Here is a 22,465-nt window from a genome sequence, read left to right on the forward strand (position 1 = left end):
GGGAGGGTCTCAGGTTTGGAAGGGGAAGGATTTGGAAATCACATCTCATGTTATAGGAAGGATCTCAGGTTTGGTATTAAAAGCATTGAGATATCACATCTCATGCTATCGGAAGTATCTCAGGTTTGGTATTAGAGGCATTGAGATATCACATCTCATGCTATCATAAGGGTCTCAGGATTGGAATGGGAAGGAGTTGGATATCACATCTCATGTTATAGGAAGGATCTCAGGTTTGGTATTAGAAGCATTGAGATATCACATCTCATGCTATAGGAAGGGTCTCAGGATTGGAATGGGAAGGAGTTGGATATCACATCTTATGCTATAGGAAGGGTCTCAGATTTGGTATAAGCAGTGAGATATCACATCTCATGCTATAGGAAGGGTCTCAGGATTGGAATGGGAAGGAGTTGGATATCACATCTCATGCTATAGGAAGGGTCTCAGGTTTGGAACGGGAAGGAGTTAGATATCACATCTCATGTTATAGGAAGAGTCTCAGGTTTGGTATAAGCATTGAGATATCACATCTCTGCTATCGGAGGTGTCTCAGGATTGGGATGGGAAGGAATTGGATATCACATCTCATGCTATAGGAAGGGTATCAGGTTTGGAACGGGAAGGAGTTGGATATCCCATCTCATGTTATAGGGCAGGTCTCAGGTTTGATATTAGAAGCATTGAGATATCACATCTCTGCTATTGGAAGGGTCTCAGGATTGGAATGGGAAGGACTTGGATATCAGAATTCATGTTATAGGAAGGGTCTCAGGTTTGGTATTAGAAGCATTGAGATATCACATCTCATGCTATAGGAAGGGTCTCAGGATTGAAATGGGAAGGACTTGGATATCACATCTCATGTTATAGGAAGGGTCTCAGGTTTGGTATTAGAAGCATTGAGATATCACATCTCATGCTATAGGAAGGGTCTCAGGAATGGAATGGGAAGGACTTGGATATCACATCTCATGATAAAGGAAGGGTCTAAGGTTTGGAAGGGGAAGGATTTGGATATCACATCTCATGTTATTGGACCGGTCTCAGGTTTGGTATTAGAAGCATTGAGATATCAAGTCTCATGGTATAGGACGGGAGTTTGATATCACATCTCATGCCATGGTATGGGTCTCAGGTTTTGTAGAAGCATTGGGATATCACATCTCATGCTATCGGATGGATCTCAGGTTTGGTATTAGAAGCATTGAGATATCACATCTCATGCTATAGGAAGGGTCTCAGGATTGGAATGGGAAGGAGTTGGATATCACATCTCATGTTATAGGAAGGATCTCAGGTTTGGTATTAGAAGCATTGAGATATCACATCTCATGCTATAGGACTGGTCTCAGGATTGGAATGGGAAGGAGTTGGATATCACATCTCATGCTAAAGGAAGGGTCTCAGTTTTGGTAGAAGCATTGAGATTTCACATATCATGCTATAGGAAGGGTCTCAGGATTGGAATGGGAAGGAGTTGGATATCACATCTCATGCTATAGGAAGGGTCTCAGGTTTGGTATAAGCATTGAGATATCACATCTCTGCTATCAGAAGGGTCTCAGGATTGGAATGGGAAGGACTTAGATATCACATCTCATGCTATAGGGAGGGTCTCAGTATTGATATTAGAAGCATTGAGATATCACATCTCAAGCTATCGGAAGGGTCTCAGGATTGGAATGGGAAGGAGTTGGATATCACATCTCATGTTATAGGAAGAGTCTCATGCTAAGACCTGATAGACCCTTCCTATATCATGAGATGGGAATATCCAACTCCTTCCCATTCCAATCCTGAGACCCTTCCGATAGCAGAGATGTGATATCTCAATGCTTATACCAAACCTGAGACCCTTCCTATAGCATGAGATGTGATATCCAACTCCTTCCCATTCCAATACTGAGACCCTTCCTATAGCATGAGATGTGATATCTCAATGCTTCTAATATCAAACTTGAGACCCTCCCTATAGCATGAGATGTGATATCCAAGTCCTTCCCATTCCAATCCTGAGACACTTCCTATAGCATGAGATGTGATATCTCAATGCTTCTAATACCAAACCTGAGACTCTTCCTATAACATGAGATGGGATATCCAACTCCTTCCCATTCCAATCCTGAGACCCTTCCGAAAGCAGAGATGTGATATCTCAATGCTTATACCAAACCTGAGACCCTTCCTATGGCATGAGATGTCATATACAGATCCTTCCCATTCCAATCCTGAGACCCTTCCTATAGCATGAGATGTGATATCTCAATGCTTATACCAAACCTAAAACCCTTCCTATAGCATGAGATGTGATATCCAACTCCTTCCCATTCCAATCCTGAGACCCTTCCTATAGCATGAGATGTGATATCCAATGGCTCTAATACCAAACCTGAGATCCTTCCTCTAACATGAAATGTGATATCCAACTCCTTCCCTTTCCAAACCTGAGAGCCTACCTATAGCATGAGATGTGATATCAAAGTCCTTCCCATTCCAATCCTTAGACCCTTCCTACAGCATGCAATATGATATCTCAATGATTCTAATAACAAACCTGAGACCCGTCCTATAACATGAGATGTGATATCCAACTCCTTCCCATTCCAATCCTGAGACACTTCCGATAGCAGAGATGTGATATCTCAATGCTTATACCAAACCTGAGACCCTTCCTATAACATGAGATGTGATATCCAATTCCTTCCCATTCCAAACCTGAGACCCTTCCTACAGCATGTGATGTGATATCTCAATGCTTCTAATACCAAACCTGAGACCAGTCCTATAACATGAGATGGGATATCCAACTCCTTCCCGTTCCAAACCTGAGACCCTTCCTATAGCATGAGATGTGATATCCAACTCCTTCCCGTTCCAAACCTGAGATCCTTCCTATAGCATGAGATGTGATATCCAACTCCTTCCCATTCCAATCCTGAGACCCTTATGATAGCATGAGATGTAATATCTCAATGCCTCTAATACCAAATCTGAGATTCTTCCGATAGCATGAGATGTGATATCTCAATGCTTCTTATACCAAACCTGAGATCCTTCCTATAACATGAGATGTGATATCCAAATCCTTCCCCTTCCAAACCTGAGACCCTCCCTTTAGCATGAGATGTGATATCCAAGTCCTTCCCATTCCAATCCTGAGACCCTTCCTATAGCATGTGATGTGATATCTCAATGCTTATACCAAACCTGAGACCCTTCCTATGGCATGAGATGTCATATACAACTCCTTCCCATTCCAATCCTGAGCCCTTCCTATATCATGAGATGTGATATCTCAATGCTTATACCAAACCTGAGACTCTTCCTATAGAATGAGATGTGATATCCAACTTCTTCCCATTCCAATCCTGAGACCCTTCCTATAACATGAGATGTGATGTCTCAATGCTTCTAATACCAAACCTGAGATCTTTCCTATAACATGAGATGTGATATCCAACTCCTTCCCATTCCAATCCTGAGACCCTTCCTATAGCATGTGATGTGATATCTCAATGCTTATACCAAACCTGAGACCCTTCCTATAGCTTGAGATGTGATATCCAACTCCTTCCCATTCCAATCCTGAGACCCTTCCTATAGCATGAGATGTGATATCTCAATACTTCTAATACCAAACCTGAGATCCTTCTGATAACATGAGATGTGATATCCAAATCCTTCCCCTTCCAAACCTGAGACCCTCCCTTTAGCATGAGATGTGATATCCAACTCCTTCCGATTCCAATCCTGAGACCATTTTGATAGCATGAGATGTGATATCTCAATGCTTCTAATACCAAACCTGAGATCCTTCCGATAGCATGAGATGTGATATCTCAATGCTTCTAATACCAAACCTGAGATCCTTCCTATAACATGAGATGTGATATCCAAATCCTTCCCCTTCCAAACCTGAGACCCTCCCTTTAGCATGAGATGTGATATCCAACTCCTTCCCATTCCAATCCTGAGACCCTTCTGATAGCATGAGATGTGATATCTCAATGCCTCTAATACCAAACCTGAGATCCTACCTCTAACATGAAATGTGATATCCAACTCTTTCCCCTTCCAAACCTGAGAGCCTTCCTATAGCATGAGATGTGATATCCAAGTCCTTCCCATTCCAATCCTGAGACCCTTCCTATAACATGAGATGTGATATCCAACTCCTTCCCATTCCAACCTGAGACCCTTCGTATAGCATGAGATGGGATATCCAGCTCCTTCCAAATCCAATCCTGATACCCTTCCGATAGCATGCGATGTGATATCCCAATGCTTATACCAAACCTGAGACCCATACTATTGCATGAGATGTGATTTCAAACTCCTTCCCATTCCAATCCTGAGACCCTTCCTATAGCTTGAGATGTGATATCCAACTCTTTCTGATTCCAATTCTGAGACCCTTCCTATACCATGAGACTTGATATCTCAGTGCTTCTAATACCAAACCTGAGACCCGTCCTATAACATGAGATGTGATATCCAAATCCTTCCCCTTCAAACCTTAGACCCTTCCTTTATCATGAGATGTGATATCCAACTCCTTCCCATTCCAATCCTGAGACCCTTCCGATATCGTGAGATGTGATATCTCAATACTTCTAATATCAAACTTGAGACCCTCCCTATAGCATGAGATGTGATATCCAAGTCCTTCCCATTCCAATCCTGAGACCCTTCCTATAGCATGAGATGTGATATCTCAATGCTTCTAATACCAAACCTGAGACCCTTCCTATAACATGAGATGGGAATATCCAACTATTCCCATTCCAATCCTGAGACCCTTCCGATAGAAGAGATGTGATATCTCAATGCTTATACCAAACCTGAGATCCTTCCTATAGCATGAGATGTGATATCCTACTCCTTCCCATTCCAATCCTGAGACCCTTCCTATAGCATAAGATGTGATATCTCAATGCTTCTAATATCAAACTTGAGACCCTCCCTATAGCATGAGATGTGATATCCAAGTCCTTCCCATTCCAATCCTGAGACACTTCCTATAGCATGAGATGTGATATCTCAATGCTTCTAATACCAAACCTGAGACTCTTCCTATAACATGAGATGGGATATCCAACTCCTTCCCATTCCAATCCTGAGACCCTTCCGATAGCAGAGATGTGATATCTCAAAGCTTATACCAAACCTGAGACCCTTCCCATGGCTTGAGATGTCATATACAACTCCTTCCCATTCCAATCCTGAGACCCTTCCGATAGCATGAGATGTGATATCTCAATGCTTATACCAAGCCTGAGACCCTTCCTATAGCATGAGATGTGATATCCAACTCCTTCCCATTCCAATCCTGAGACCCTTCCTATAGCATGAGATGTGATGTCTCAATGCTTCTAATACCAAACCTGAGATCCTTCGTTTAACATGAGATGTGATATCCAACTCCTTCCATTCCAATCCTGAGACCCTTCCTATAGCATGAGATGTGATATCTCAATGCTTATACCAAACCTGAGACCCTTCCTATAGCATGAGATGTGATATCCAACTCCTTCCCATTCCAATCCTGAGACCCTTCCTATAGCATGAGATGTGATATCTCAATGCCTCTAATACCAAACCTGAGATCCTTCCTCTAACATGAAATGTGATATCCAACTCCTTCCCTTTCCAAACCCGAGAGCCTATCCATAGCATGAGATGTGATATCCAAGTCCTTCCCATTCCAATCCTTAGACCCTTCCTACAGCATGCAATATATATGATATCTCAATGATTCTAATAACAATCCTGAGACCCATCCTATAACATGAGATGGGATATCCAACTCCTTCCCATCCCAATCCTGAGACACTTCCGATTGCAGAGATGTGATATCTCAATGCTTATACCAAACCTGAGACTCTTCCTATAACATGAGATGTGATATCTGTTAGGAAAGATTTCGTAATTGTAGGTAATTTTCCTTCCATGTGGCAACCCCTAAACTTTTTGCTGTTGTTTTTCACCTTGTTCTCGACTTTGCCAGAGAAGTGCAGCCTTCTGCCGCACTCCTCTGGGCTTTCGCTCCTTTCTTACGGGGAAACTTGAATGGCCTTAAGACAGTCAGTACCGGGAAACGCTGTTTTCCGTAGTTTCTTTTATCATGTTGCGGCTTTCGTGCAACATGACACAAGAGGGCACTGTAAGCTAAGTTACTGCTCTCTTGGGATTCTAGCCTTCTACAGGCCCTAGATACTCTTTCAGGATTGTAACTGATCGGTGCAAGTGATTCACGGACGGGAATGGTGGCAGCGATCGTTTCTTGTGTTTTGAGCTCCTTTTGGCGTTCTAAGCGCGTTTCTCGCACTTAACCCAAAATGATGGCCTGGCTCCCAAAATTGGCCAGACCACGAGGCTCCTTTATCCTGTCCGCTGACCGTCTTGCTCCCTTCACCTTCCCCAGGTCGAGCCGACCCGGGGCCTTCCTTATTTGGGCATGTACTTTCCCGCGAAACACGGATGCTTTCGCGGGCTTCTACATGTCTTGTGTGTGCCTCCAGGATGTGGGCTGGGATGTCTGGTCCCGTGTGAATGCCTGGGACCACCGTGGTCCGTGATAGGTCCACGAATGGTGTGAGTGTTGATGAGCGGATCTCCCATTGGGTCCCCACCGTTTTGGCACGAAGGGAACCGTGGATAAGAGGGGGCTGGAAACACCACTACCATGTCGATCTCCTGAGTTCTCACGAACGAAGGAATACAGGAGCCAAGTATCCTGCAACCAAGAGGCTGAACCGAGGAATCGCTGGTGACCCGCTGAAGGACTGCTCCTCTGCACTGCTGTCGCCTTGTGAAACCCTTTTCACCTTTGATCGAACCAGAAGGCCTGTACTAGTACTTCGACCCTTGGAATAGCGGGGACAGCTATTCTCGGCATCTTCACCAGCTCCTGCTAGTAAGCCTTCGGAAGCGTCTCTGGCCCATCCAGCAGACTGACCAGCCTACACAGGAGTCTTGCTCTGTAACTGCCACCAGGTTGTGTAGTATATCGAGTCCTTGTCACTCTCACATGATTCGTACACTTGGCGTTCCCAGGTCTGAAGTGAGTAGTGTACATTTGGCTCAGATACACACGGCCGCTCCGTTGCCCTGCTGTGGTAACAAACTGTGCGGGTTCCTTCGTTTGGGACGTCTTTTACTCAACTCTGCTGCTGCAGACTCAACACGACGACGAGACATCCCCTGCTCTTCTGAACCTGCCAGCGACTGAAACTGACGCGGAGAAGCCTGGGTCTGCTTGCATCGGGGACCGGTGAGTAGCATAGCTAGGAACTGGTCGCCCACCTGCAGGAACCCATAGCTTTTCCCCGCTGTGTCAAAACAGCATGCCTTTCCGTACTCGCGCTCTGCTTCTGCCCTTGAGTCGCGGAACACTGTTCTTCTTCGTTTGTGCACTAAACTGAACTGCCTGATCTCCCTCGAAGAGACTCCCCTTTTGCCCGTTGGCACCAGCGTGTGCAGGTACTTTTGAGCACAAGGCTCCACTCTTCGTAGGGCTCGGACTTCCTTTTAGTTAGGTGCCTCTGAAGGCGGACTGGGTCTAAGCATTATTTCGCACTGCCTGTTTTCCTTCCCTTTTAGGTGGACTACACATTTCGTGCATCTAACGCTTGAGACTTGTTTGTATTTGTATATATATTGTATTGGTATGGTATGTGTTGGTTTACTAGAGTTCTATTGTGATTTCTCGCTACGGTCATTGTTTTAAAGGCCTTGGAATAAATGTGTATATATTTTTAATATAGCACCTGTTTGGAGTAGTTTGTAAGTGTCCTTGCTTTGTGTGCTCATTGCAGGCTTTCAGTCACCCTCACCCCTCTTGAGACCTAGTCTTGACCGCCGCGATCGCTACCTTGATTGGTCTGGCTTGTCCAGAGGTTACCCTGTTCCAAGTAATTAGGTTGGCCTTCTGAACTTCTGCGCCACCAGGACAGAGTTCAGAAATCCGTCTTAACAAATTGGTGTACAGCGGTGGGATACCACTGAAGGTATCCAGTGTTGCGCACGAACTAAGGCATTTCAAGTTATTCCTACCAGGACACGTAATGAATTGTTGTAGTATAACTTTAAAAAGGCCATAGTCCTATCTAACAGTATGGAAACAAATACCTTGTTAACTTTAAATGCTTACAAATCAGAAACATTGAAAAAAATGTGTGCGGAGAGAGGTGTTTCCTCTCAAGGCACGAAATTGGATATGATCCAAAGAATCGTGGCGTGGCAAGAAGCGCAGCTTGACGCTATAACTTCTGAGGACAGTGCGGAAGGAGGTGGGGCTGCTCTCACTGGTAGAACCGACGGTTCTGCCGCTGCACTGATCCACCGCGACCACGAGGACAGGGAGGATGAGATGTCTGATGTTTCCTCTGCCAGTGTAGATGGGGAGGCTATGCTTGAATTCAAGAAGCAAGAGCTGCGGTTTAGGCAGAAGGAGCTTGAATTCAGCATAGCCAAACTAAAAATCGAACAGTCAGAAAAACAGAAAGACAGGGATCACCAGTTGGAACTGGCCAAGCTTCAGGTTGCAAATGGGTCCAAGGGTCCTGGACATGGGTCTGGGGCCTCCTCTCATCCACGGTTGTTAAGACGGATTTCTGAACTCTGTCCTGGTGGCGCAGAAGTTCAGAAGGCCAACCTAATTACTTGGAACAGGGTAACCACTGGACGAGCCAGACCAATCAAGGTAGCGATCGCGGCGGTCAAGACTAGGTATCAAGAGGGGTGAGGGTGACTGAAAGCCCGCAATGAGCACACAAAGCAAGATCACTTACAAACTACTCCAAACAGTTGTTATATCAAAAATATATACACATTTATTTTAAGGCCTTTAAAACAATGACCGTAGCGAGAAAATCACAATATCAATATTAAGCCAACTCTTACAATATATACAAATACGACAGTCGCAAGCGTTATATGCACGAAATGTGTAGTCCACCTGAAAGGGAAGGAAAACAGGCAGTGCGATAATGCTTTAGACTCAGTTCGCCTTCAGGGGCACCTAACTAGATGGAAGTCCGAGCCCTGCGAAGAGTGGAGCCTTGTGCTCAAAGTACCTGCACACGCTGGTGCCAACGGGCAAAAGGAGAAGCTCTTCGGAGGAAGTCAGGCAGTTCGGGTTAGTGCACAACAGAAGAAGAACAGGTTCCGCGACTCAAGCGCAGCCTCCACAGTGAGCAGAAGCAGAGCGCGAGTACGGACAAAAGGGTGCTGTTTTTACACAGCGGGGAAAAGCAATGGGCTACTGCAGGAGGGTGACCAGATCCTAGCTATAGTACTCACCGGTCCCCGATGCAAGCAGACCCAGGCTTCTCCACGTTAGTTTCAGCAGCTGGCAGGTTCAGAAGAGCCGGGAATACCTCGTCGTCGTGTAGAGAAAAAAGACGTCCCAATCGAAGAAACCTGCACAGTTTTGTCACCACAGCAGGGCAACGGAGCGGCTGTGTGTATCTGAGCCAAATGTACACTACTCACTTCAGACTTGGGAACGCCAAGTGTACTAAGCGTGTGAGAGTGACAAGGACTCGAAATACAACACAACCTGGCGGCGGTTACAGAGCAGGTCTCCCGTGTAAGCTGGTCAGTCAACTGGATGGCCCAGAGACGCTTCCGAAGGCTTACTGGCAGGAGATGATGAAGTCGCCGAGAATAGCTGTTCCTGCTATTCCAAAGGTCGAAGCACCAGTACAGGCCTTCTGGTTCGATCAAAGGAGGAAAGGGTTTCACAGGACGACAGCAGTGCAAAGGAGGAGTCCTTCAGCGGGTCACCAGCGATTCCTCGGTCCAGCCTCTTGGTTGCAGGATACTTGGCTCCTGTATTCCTTTGTTCGTGAGAACTCAGGAGATCGACATGGTAGTGGTGTTTCCAGCCCCCTCTTATCCACGGTTCCCTTCGCGCCAAAACGGAGGGGAGCCAATGGGAGATCCGCTCATCAACACACACACCATTCGTGGACCAATCACAGACCACGTTGGTCCCAGGCATTCACACTACCCTAGACTCTCTGGCACCCAGGATGTGTATTGGGACCAGACATCCCAGCCCACACCCTGGAGGCACACAAAAGACATGTAGAAGCCCGCGAAAGCATCCGTGTTTCGCGGGAAAGTACATGCCCAAATAAGGAAGGCCCCGGGTCGCTCGACCTGGGGAAGGTGAAGGGAGCAAGACGGTCAGTGGACAGGACAAAGGAGCCTCGTGGTCTGGCCATTTTGGGAGCCAGGCCACCATTTTGGGTTCAGCGCGAAAAACGCGCTTAGAACGCCAAAAGGAGCTCAAAATACACAAAACGATCGCTGCCACCATTCCAGTCCCTGAATGACTTGCACCGATCAAATACAATCCTAAACGAGTATCTAGGGCCTGTAGAAGGCTAGAGACCCAAGAGAGCTGTAACTTAGCTTACAGTGCCCTCTTGTGTCATGTTGCACTAAAGCCGCAACATGATAAAAGAAACTACGGGAAACAGCGTTCCCCGGTGCTGAATGTCTTAAGGGCATGTCAGTTTCCCCGTAAGAAAAGAGCGAAAGCCCAGAGGAGTGCGGCAGAAGGCTGCACTTCTCTGGCAAAGTCAAGAACAAGGTGAAAAACAACAGCAAAAAGTTTAGGGGTTGCCACATGGAAGGAAAATTACCTACAATTACGAAATCTTTCCTAACACTCGCCCCTCCCAGACTATGGACAGGGGGAACTAATCCACCCCTGGATGAGTCTCTTGTTCAGGTCGGTTAAACATTCTGGACAACCCATCAGCATTGCTATGTTGGACACCTGGCCTATGCTCAATAGTGAAGTCGAAGCCTTGTAGACTTATGGACCACCTAAGCAACTTTGGATTCTCCCCCTTCATGTTCATTAGCCACTTTAACGGCTTATGGTCAGTTTGCACAGTGAAGTGGGTCCCATAGAGGTAGGGCCTCAGCTTCCTTAGGGCCCACACAACAGAGAAACATTCTTTCTCTACCGTGGACCATCTGAGCTCTCTGTCCTTAAGCTGGCGACTAATAAAACCGATAGGGTGTTCCTTACCCTTCTCATCTACTTGTGATAGTACAGCTCCTATCCCAGTGTCAGAGGCGTCCGTCTGCACGATAAAAGGTCTTTGATAATCAGGGGCCCTGAGGACAGGGGCCTGGCACAAGGAGTCTTTTAAGCCATTGAAGGCCTTCTCACACTCGTCGGTCCAAGTTACCTTCTTGGGTTTCTTCGGAGTTGGGAGGGCAGTCAGAGGAGCAGCTATGGTGCCATAGTCTGCCACAAAATTGTGGTAATACCCTGTGAGTCCTAAGAAGGCTCTCACTTGGGTTTGCGTAGTGGGGGTAGGCCAGTCTTGTACTGCTTGTACTTTACTGGGTAGAGGCTGTATCCTCCCTCCACCTACTTCATGTCCAAGGTAAACCACTGAGCCTTGTCCAATCTGGCATTTACTAGCCTTAATGGTCAAGTGGGCTTTCTGAAGAGCCTGGAGCACAATCCCGAGGTGTTTTACATGGTCTTCCCAGGTGGCACTGAAAACTGCTATATCATCCAGATATGCAAGACAGAATTCGTCCAACCCATTCAACACATGATTCACAAGCCTCTGGAAAGTGGCAGGTGCATTCTTCAACCCGAACAGCATTACCCGGAATTGGTAAAGGCCGTCTGGAGTAGAAAATGCTGTCTTCTCCTTGGCATGTTCTGCTAAAGCTATTTGCCAATAGCCAGCAGTGAGGTCAAACGTGCTGAGGTACTTGGAGGCACCCAAAGTATCCACCAGCTCATCTGTTCGAGGCAAGGGGTGTGCATCTGTCTTGGTGACAGCATTCAGAGCCCTGTAATCCACGCAGAACCTCAATTCAGAAGTGCCTGCCTTTGGAACCAAAACCACAGGGCTGGACCAAGGACTACTAGAGGGTTCAATCACCCCAAGGTCTAACATTTTGTTGACCTCGGTCTTAATATAAGACCGTACTTTGTCTGACATCCTGTATCCCCTACTTTTGGTAGGTACACTGTCTCCTGTGTCAATGTTATGTTTGCACCAAGGTGTCAAACCAGGCGACTGTGAAAACAGGGGGGAAAACTGCCTAAGCAAACTTTTCACCTCAGCCTGCTGATCAGAAGTCAGGTGAGGGGCCACTCGGACACCCTCAAAGGAGCCATCTGAAGGACCGCTTTGGAACAGGTCGGGGAGAGGTTCAGACTCCTCTTCCTCAACATCTGAAGCCAGTAGCAGTGCTGCGATTTTGACTCTTGGGACGAAAGCCTTCAGCCTATTTACGTGAAACACTTTTGGAGCCTGTCCAGGCCTTCCAAGGTCCACTAAATAGTTAACCTCACCCAGGGGCTCCACCACTGTGTAAGGGCCTGACCATTTGTCCTGTAAAGCTCGAGACCTTATGGGATTCATGATCAGGACTTGCTGACCAGGTGTAAAGTTGATGAGGGAAGCTTTCTGGTCGTACCAATGTTTCACCAGCGCTTGCCCTGCCTTCAATTTATCACTAGCCAAGCCCTTCAGAAGTACCATCCGTTTTCTGAGCCCTAGCACTTAATCAACTACGTTGGTAGTGACAGGGGGAGTGGGCATCTCCCATCCCTCTTTGACGATGGCTAAGGGTCCCCGTACGGGATGACCGAACAGAAGTTCGAAGGGGCTGAAGCCAACACCCTCCTGTGGTACCTCTCGGTAGGCAAACAGTAAGCATGGTAACAGAAGATCCCATTTTCTTCTCTGAGGCTCCTCCAGAGCCCCAATCATGCTCTTTAACGTTCTATTGAAACGTTCCACCAGACCATTGGTCTGGGGGTGGTATGCAGAAGAGAACTTGTAGGTGACCCCACATTCTTTCCACATAGCCTGCATATACTTTGACATAAAGTTGCTGCCACGATCTGACACAACTTCTTTAGGGAAGCCAACCCTAGTAAATATGCCGAGTAAAGCTTTTGCAACTGACTTGGCAGTTACAGTTTTCAATGGGATGGCCTCAGGATACCTGGTTGCATGGTCGACCAGCACCAGGATAAACCTATTGCCCGAGGATGTTTGCGGGTCAAGGGGACCAACGATGTCGATCCCTACCCTTTCAAATGGTACCCCCACAACTGGGAGCGGTACCAACGGAGCTTGGATTGTCGCGCCAACCTTACCAGACAACTGGCAGGAGGTACAACTCCTGCAGTGACTTTCTACTTGCACCCCCATCTTGGGCCAGTAGAAGTGCATGGATAACCTTTGCTTGGTCCTCTTCATACCAAGGTGACCAGCAAGGGGAACTTCATGCGCCAACTGCAGGAGGAAGGGCCTAACAGCAAGGGCAACCACCAACCTCCTATGGTCTCCTTCTGTAGACTCTGTAGGCTCGCTATACATGAGTCCACCTTCCCAATAAATCCTATGCGTCCCAGGAGGTTCACCCTCAAGCTGGGCGCAGGCCTGTCTCCTTAGGCCTTCCAGAGATGGGCACTCACGTTGGCCTTTACTGAATTCGTCCCTATCAGGACCTCCTTCAACTAACAAGTCTTTTAGTTCAGGATGATCGTTGGGGTCAAATACTTCAGGCATCGCCACCTCCTCGTCAGGCCCGGGCGATTGACCAACTTCCTCCACCGCAGTGGTAGGCGAGCTCGGGGGAATATTCTCTTTCCCTCGTCGTGACTTGTTGACTCCTTTCTCCTTGGGTTTCCCCTTTGGCTGGGGCGGCGTATTGGACTTGGCCAATGCTGCCCGTGCTTGAGACCGTGTGTAGGGTCTTTCGGCAGTGTCTCCTACGAGCCCTAAAGCTCTGAGATCACATGAGATGTGATATCTCAATACTTCTAATACCAAACCTGAGATCCATCCTATAACATGAGATGTGATATCCAAATCCTTCCCCTTCCAAACCTGAGACCCGCCCTTTAGCATGAGATGTGATATCCAACTCCTTCCCATTCCAATCCTGAGACCCTTCTGATAGCATAAGATATGATATCTCAATGCTTCTATACCAAACCTGAGATCCTTCCGATAGCATGAGATGTGATATCTCAATACTTCTAATACCAAACCTGAGATCCTACCTCTAACATGAAATGTGATATCCAACTCTTTCCCCTTGCAAACCTGAGAGCCTTCCTATAGCATGAGATGTGATATCCAAGTCCTTCCCATTCCAATCCTGAGACCCTTCCTATAACATGAGATGTGATAACCAACTCCTTCCCATTCCAACCTGAGACCCTTCCTATAGCATGAGATGGGATATCCAACTCCTTCCAAATCCAATCCCGATACCCTTCCGATAGCATGAGATCTGATATCCCAATGCTTCTACCAAACCTGAGACCCATACTATGGCATGAGATGTGATATCAAACTCTTTCCCATTCTAATCCTGAGACCCTTCCTATAGCTTGAGATGTGATATCCAACTCCTTCCCATTCCAATTCTGAGACCCTTCCTATACCATGAGACTTGATATCTCAATGCTTCTAATACCAAACCTGAGACCCGTCCTATAACATGAGATGTGATATCCAAATGCTTCCCCTTCCAAACCTTAGACCCTTCCTTTATCATGAGATGTGATAGCCAACTCCTTCCCATTCCAATCTTGAGACCCTTCCGATATCATGAAATGTGATATCTCAATGCTTCTAATATCAAACTTGAGACCCTCCCTATAACATGAGATGGGAATATCCAACTCCTTCCCATTCCAATCCTGAGACCCTTCCGATAGCAGAGATGTGATATCTCAATGCTTATACCAAACTTGAGACCCTCCCTATAGCATGAGATGTGATACCCAAGTCCTTCCCATTCCAATCCTGAGACACTTCCTATAGCATGAGATGTGATATCCAACTGCTTCCCATTCCAATCCTGAGACCCTTCCTATAGCATGAGATGTGATATCTCTATGCTTCTAATACCAAACCTGAGATCCTTCCTCTAACATGAAATGTGATATCCAACTCCTTCCCTTTCCAAACCTAAGAGCCTATCTATAGCATGAGATGTGATATCCAAGTCCTTCACATTCCAACCCTTAGACCCTTCCTACAGCATGCAATATGATATCTCAATGATTCTAATAACAAACCTGAGACCCGTCCTATAACATGAGATGGGATATCCAACTCCTTCCCATTCCAATCCTGAGACTCTTCCGATAGCAGAGATGTGATATCTCAATGCTTATACCAAACCTGAGATCCTTCCTATAACATGAGATGTGATATCCAACTCCTTCCCATTCCAATCCTGAGACACTTCCTATAGCATGAGATGTGATATCCAACTCCTTCCCATTCCAATTCTGAGACCCTTCCTATACTATGAGACTTGATATCTCAATGCTTCTAATACCAAACCTGAGACCCGTAATATAACATGAGATGTGATATCCAAATCCTTCCCCTTCCAAACCTTAGACCCTTCCTTTATCATGAGATGTGATATCCAACTCCTTCCCATTCCAATCCTGAGACCCTTCCGATATCATGAGATGTGATATCTCAAAGCTTCTAATATCAAACTTGAGACCCTCCCTATAGCATGAGATGTGATATCCAAGTCCTTCCCATTCCAATCCTGAGACCCTTCCTATAGCATGAGATGTGATATCTCAATGCTTATACCAAACCTGAGACCCTTCCTATAGCATGAGATGTGATATCCAACTGCTTCCCATTCCAATCCTGAGACCCTTCCTATAGCATGAGATGTGATATCTCTATGCTTCTAATACCAAACCTGAGATCCTTCCTCTAACATGAAATGTGATATCCAACTCCTTCCCTTTCCAAACCTAAGAGCCTATCTATAGCATGAGATGTGATATCCAAGTCCTTCACATTCCAACCCTTAGACCCTTCCTACAGCATGCAATATGATATCTCAATGATTCTAATAACAAACCTGAGACCCGTCCTATAACATGAGATGGGATATCCAACTCCTTCCCATTCCAATCCTGAGACTCTTCCGATAGCAGAGATGTGATATCTCAATGCTTATACCAAACCTGAGACCCTTCCTGTAACATGAGATGTGATATCCAAATCCTTCCCGTTCCAAACCTGAGACCCTTCCTTTAGCATGAGATGTGATATCCAGCTCCTTCCCATTCCAATCCTGAGACACTTCCGATAGCATGAGATGTGATATCACAATGCTTCTAATATCAAAACTGAGACCCTCCCTATAGCATGATATGTGATATCTAAGTCCTTCCCATTCCAATCCTGAGACCCTCCCTATAGCATAAGATGTGATATCCAACTCCTTCCCATTCCAATCCTGAGACCCTTCCTATAGCATGAGATATGATATCTCAATACTTCTAATACCAAACGTGAGATCCTTCCGATAACATGAGATGTGATATCCAAATCCTTCCTGTTAAGACGGATTTCTGAACTCTGTCCTGGTGGCGCAGAAGTTCAGAAGGCCAACCTAATTACTTGGAACAGGGTAACCTCTGGACAAGCCAGACCAATCAAGGTAGCGATCGCGGCGGTCAAGACTAGGTCTCAAGAGGGGTGAGGGTGACTGAAAGCCCGCAATGAGCACACAAAGCAAGAGCGCTTACAAACTACTCCAAACAGTTGTTATATCAAAAATAGATACACATTTATTTTAAGGCCTTTAAAATAATGACCGTAGCGAGAAAATCACAATATTAAACCAACACATACCATATCAACACAATATATATACAAATACACAGTCGCAAGCGTTTAAAGCACGAAATATGTAGTCCACCTGCCAGGGAAGGAAAACAGGCAGTGCGATAATGCTTTCGACTCAGTTCGCCTTCATAGGCACCTAACTAGATGGAAGTCCGAGCCCTGCGAAGAGTGGAGCCTTGTGCTCAAAGTACCTGCCACGCCGGTGCCGACGGGCACAAGGGGAAGCTCTTCGGAGGAAGTCAGGCGGTTCACGTTAGTGCACAGCAGAAGAAGAACAGGTTCCGCAACTCAAGCGCAGCCTCCACAGCGGGCAGAAGCAGAGCGCGAGCGCGGCAAAAGGGTGCTGTTTTTACACAGCAGGGAAAAGCAATGGGATACTGCAGGAGGGCGACCAGATCCTAGATATACTACTCACCGGTCCTCGAAGCAAGCAGACCCAGGCTTCTCCACGATAGTTTCAGCAGCTGGCAGGTTCAGAAGAGCAGGGAACGCTTTGTAGTCGTGCAGAGCAAAAAGACGTCCCAATCGACAAAACCGGCACAGTTTTGTTGCCGCACAGGACAACGGAGCGGCCGTGTGTATTCGAGCCAAATGAACCCTCCTCCCTTCAGACCTGGGGACGCCAAGCGTACGAAGCGTGGGAGAGGGACAAGGACTCGCAATACAACACAACCTGGCGGCGGTTGCAGAGCCAAACTCCTTTGTAAGCTGGTCAGTCAACTGGATGGCCCAGAGACGCTTCCGAAGGCTTACTTGGCAGGAGATGGTTGAAGATGCCGGGAATAGCTGTTCCTGCTATTCCAAAGGTCGAAGCACCAGTACAGGCCTTCTGGTTCGATCAAAGGAGGACAGGGGCTCTCCGGACGACAGCAGTGCAAAGGAGGATTCCTTCAGCGGGTCACCAGCGATTCCTCGGTCCAGCCTCGTAGTTGCAGGATACTTGGCTCCTGTATTCCTTCGTTCGTGAGAACTCAGGAGATCGACATGGTAGTGGTGTTTCCAGCCCCCTCTTATCCACGGTTCCCTTCGCGCCAAAACGGAGGGGAGCCAATGGGAGATCCGCTCTTCAAAACACATACCATACGTGGACCAATCACGGACCACGGTGGTCCCAGGCATTCACACCACCCTAGACTGTCTGGCACCCAGGATGTGTATTGGGACCAGACATCCCAGCCCACACCCTGGAGGCACACAAACGACATGTAGAAGCCCGCGAAAGCAACCACGTTTCGCGGGAAAGTACATGCCCAAATAAGGAAGGCCCCGGGTCGCCGGACCTGGGGAAGGTGAAGGGAGCAAGACGGACAGTGGACAGGACAAAGGAGCCTCGCGGCCTGGCCATTTTGGGAGCCAGGCCACCATTTTGGGTTCAGTGCAAAAACGTGCTCAGAATGCCAAAAGGAGCTCAAAATAAACAAAACGATCGCTGCCACCATTCCAGTCCCTGAATGACTTGCACCGATCAAATACCATCCTAAAAGAGTATCTAGGGCCTGTAGAAGGCTAGAGACCCAAGAGAGCTGTAACTTAGCTTACAGTGCCCTCTTGTGTCGTGTTGCACTAAAGCTGCGACACGATAAAAGAAACTACGGGAAACCACGTTCCCCGGTACTGACTGTCTTAAGGGCATGTCAGTATCCCCATAAGAAAGGAGCGAAAGCCCAGAGAAGTGCGGCAGAAGGCTGTACTTCTCTGGCAAAGTCAAGAACAAGGTTAAAAACAATAGCAAAAAGTTTAGAGGTTGCCACATGGAAGGAAAATTCCCTACAATAACGAAATCTTTCCTAACACTCGCCCCTCCCAGACTATGGACAGGGGGAACTAATCCACCCCTGGATGAGTCTCTTGTTCAGGTCGGTTGAACATTCTGGACAACCCATCAGCATTGCTATGTTGGACACCTGGTCTATGCTCAATAGTGAAGTCGAAGCCTTGAAGACTTATGGACCACCTAAGCAACTTTGGATTCTCCCCCTTCATGTTCATTAGCCACTTTAACGGCTTATGGTCAGTCTGCACAGTGAAGTGGGTCCCATAGAGGTAGGGCCTCAGCTTCCTTAGGGCCCACACAACAGAGAAACATTCTTTCTCTACCGTGGACCATCTGAGCTCTCTGTCCTTAAGCTGGCGACTAATAAAACCGATAGGGTGTTCCTTACCCTTCTCATCTACTTGTGATAGTACAGCTCCTATCCCAGTGTCAGAGGCATCCGTCTGCACGATAAAAGGTCTTTGATAATCAGGGGCCCTGAGCACAGGGGCCTGGCACAAGGAGTCTTTTAAGCCATTGAAGGCCTTCTCACACTCGTCGGTCCAAGTTACCTTCTTGGGTTTCTTCGGAGTTGTGAGGGCAGTCAGAGGAGCAGCTATGGTACCATAGTCTGCCACAAAATTGCGGTAATACCCCGTGAGTCCTAAAAAGGCTCTCACTTGGGTTTGCGTAGTGGGGGTAGGCCAGTCTTGTACTGCTTGTACTTTACTGGGTAGAGGCTGTATCCTCCCTCCACCTACTTCATGTCCAAGGTAAACCACTGAGCCTTGTCCAATCTGGCACTTACTAGCCTTTATGGTCAAGTGGGCTTTCTGAAGAGCCTGGAGCACAATCCCGAGGTGTTTCACATGGTCTTCCCAGGTGGCACTGAAAACTGCTATATCGTCCAGATATGCAAGACAGAATTCGTCCAACCCATTCAACACATGATTCACAAGCCTCTGGAAAGTGGCAGGTGCATTCTTCAACCCGAACGGCATTACCCGGAATTGGTAAAGGCCGTCTGGTGTAGAAAATGCCGTCTTCTCCCTGGCATGTTCTGCTAACGCTATTTGCCAATAGCCAGCAGTGAGGTCAACCGTGCTGAGGTACTTGGAGGCACCCAAAGTATCCACCAGCTCATCTGTTCGAGGCAAGGGGTGGGCATCTGTCTTGGTGACAGCATTCAGAGCCCTGTAATCCACGCAGAACCTCAATTCAGAAGTGCCTGCCTTTGGAACCAGAACCACAGGACTGGACCAAGGACTACTAGAGGGTTCAATCACCCCAAGGTCTAACATTTTGTTGACCTCGGTCTTAATATAAGACCGTACTTTATCCGACATCCTGTATCCCCTACTTTTGGTAGGTACACTGTCTCCTGTGTCAATGTTATGTTTGCACCAAGGTGTCAAACCAGGGGACTGTGAAAACAGGGGGGAAAACTGCCTAAGCAAACTTTTCACCTCAGCCTGCTGATCAGAAGTCAGGTGAGGGGCCACTCGGACACCCTCAACGGAGCTATCTGAAGGACCGCTTTGGAACAGGTCGGGAAGAGGTTCAGACTCCTCTTCCTCAACGTCTGACGCCAGTAGCAGTGCTGCGATTTCGACTCTAGGGACGAAAGCCTTCAGCCTATTCACGTGAAACACTTTTGGAGGCTGTCCAGGCCTTCCAAGGTCCACTAAATAGTTCACCTCACCCATGGGCTCCACCACTGTGTAAGGGCCTGACCATTTGTCCTGTAAAGCGCGAGGCCTTATTGGATTCATGATCAGGACTTGCTGACCAGGTGTAAAGTTGATGAGGGAAGCTTTCTGGTCGTACCAATGTTTCACCAGCGCTTGCCCTGCCTTCAATTTATCACTAGCCAAGCCCATCAGAAGTACCATCCGTTTTCTGAGCCCTAGCACATAGTCAACTACATTGGTAGTAACAGGGGGAGTGGGCATCTCCCATCCCTCCTTGACAATGGCTAAGGGTCCCCGTACGGGATGACCGAACAGAAGTTCGAAGGGGCTGAAGCCAACACCCTCCTGTGGTACCTCTCGGTAGGCAAACAGCAAGCATGGTAAAAGAAGATCCCATTTTCTTCTCTGGGGCTCCTCCAGAGCCCCAATCATGCTCTTTAACGTTCTGTTGAAACGTTCCACCAGACCATTGGTCTGGGGGTGGTATGCAGAAGAGAACTTGTAGGTGACCCCACATTCTTTCCACATAGCCTGCATATACTTCGACATAAAGTTGCTGCCACGATCTGACACAACTTCTTTAGGGAAGCCAAACCTAGTAAATATGCCGAGTAAAGCTTTTGCAACTGACTTGGCAGTTACAGTTTTCAATGGGATGGCCTCAGGATACCTGGTTGCATGGTCGACCAGCACCAGGATAAACCTATTGCCCGAGGATGTTTGCGGGTCAAGGGGACCGACGATGTCGATCCCTACCCTTTCAAATGGTACCCCCACAACTGGGAGCGGTACCAACGGAGCTTGGATTGTCGCGCCAACCTTACCAGACAACTGGCAGGAGGCGCAACTCCTGCAGTGACTTTCTACTTGCACCCCCATCTTGGGCCAGTAGAAGTGCATGGATAACCTTTGCTTGGTCCTCTTCATACCAAGGTGACCAGCAAGGGGAACTTCATGCGCCAACTGCAGGAGGAAGGGTCTAACAGCAAGGGGAACCACCAACCTCCTATGGTCTCCTTCTGTAGACTCTGTGGGCTCACTATACAGGAGTCCACCTTCCCAATAAATCCTATGCTTCCCAGGAGGTTCACACTCAAGCTGGGAGCAGGCCTGTCTCCTTAGGCCTTCCAGAGAAGGGCACTCACGTTGGCCTTTACTGAATTCGTCCCTATCAGGACCTCCTTCAACTAACAAGTCTTTTAGTTCAGGATGATCGTTGGGGTCGAATACTTCAGGCATCGCCACCTCCTCGTCAGGCTCGGGCGATTGACCAACTTCCTCCACCGCAGTGGTAGGCGAGCTCGGGGGAATATTCTCTTTCCCCCGTCTTGACTTGTAGACTCCTTTCGCCTTGGGTTGCCCCTTCGGCTGGGGCGGCGTATTGGACTTGGCCAATGCTGCCCGTGCTTGAGATCGTGTGTAGGGTCGTTCGGCAGTGTCTCCTACGAGCCCTAAAGCTCTGAGATCATTACCTAATAAGACCTTTCCCGGGACGTTTCTCTGAATGCTCACTGGAATCCTGACTGCTGTACCATTTAAAGTTAGATTAACAGGGATCACGGGAAACATACGGAGGGGGCCGTCAGCCAACTTAGTGGGCATCAGAGTAGCTCTGGCAACTTCCTCTGAGTCTACCAAGGTAGAATCCACTACAGTTCGACTGCACCCACTATCCCTAAGAGCTGGAGTATCCACTCCATTGATCAGCACACTGTCTTTAAAGTAGTGCTTGGTATTATCCGGAATCCTAGCATACGCCTCTGCGACTTTAGGCTCCCAGGAACCCAGGGACACTAAAACTACCTCGGCCTCTATTCCGCTGGGAAATGAGTCCGAGGAGAAGGATGCTCCTGTAATCTCTTCTTCCTCGTAGGAGGAGAAGGCCAGATTAGCGGAGTGGACCCCCAAAGGTCTAACCTTATAACGGGGATCCCCCTTCACATGGTCAGTTGCTCCACAAGAAAAACAAGCCCCAGTGGGTCTGTTTACGTAGGGAGGCTTATTGTAACCAGAGTTCTGTTTCGGAGGCGCACCTCCACTACCCTGTGAGTTCTCTTGTGTCTTACCCTTGTTTTTATTTTTGTGGCCCTTTTGGGAAGAAGATTTAGCAGATTCCCCACCCTCCATATCTTTGGACTTTTTCCCCTCCTCCTGCTTACCAGGATGAGTTTTGTCCTTATGGGACACTCGATGTGACACCCATAAGTCTGCTGCAATGGCCAGCTTCTTAGGATCTATCTCCTTCGAATCGGCCAAATGCTGCTTAAGCTCCGGGGAAGAAGAAGCAAAAATGTGTTCCAGCATGACAAGATTTATCATGCCGTCGAAGGTAG

Source organism: Ambystoma mexicanum, unplaced genomic scaffold (assembly GCF_040938575.1).
Source record: "Ambystoma mexicanum isolate Mex_15411 unplaced genomic scaffold, UKY_AmexF1_1 Mex_scaf4, whole genome shotgun sequence".
Classification (NCBI taxonomy): domain Eukaryota; kingdom Metazoa; phylum Chordata; class Amphibia; order Caudata; family Ambystomatidae; genus Ambystoma; species Ambystoma mexicanum.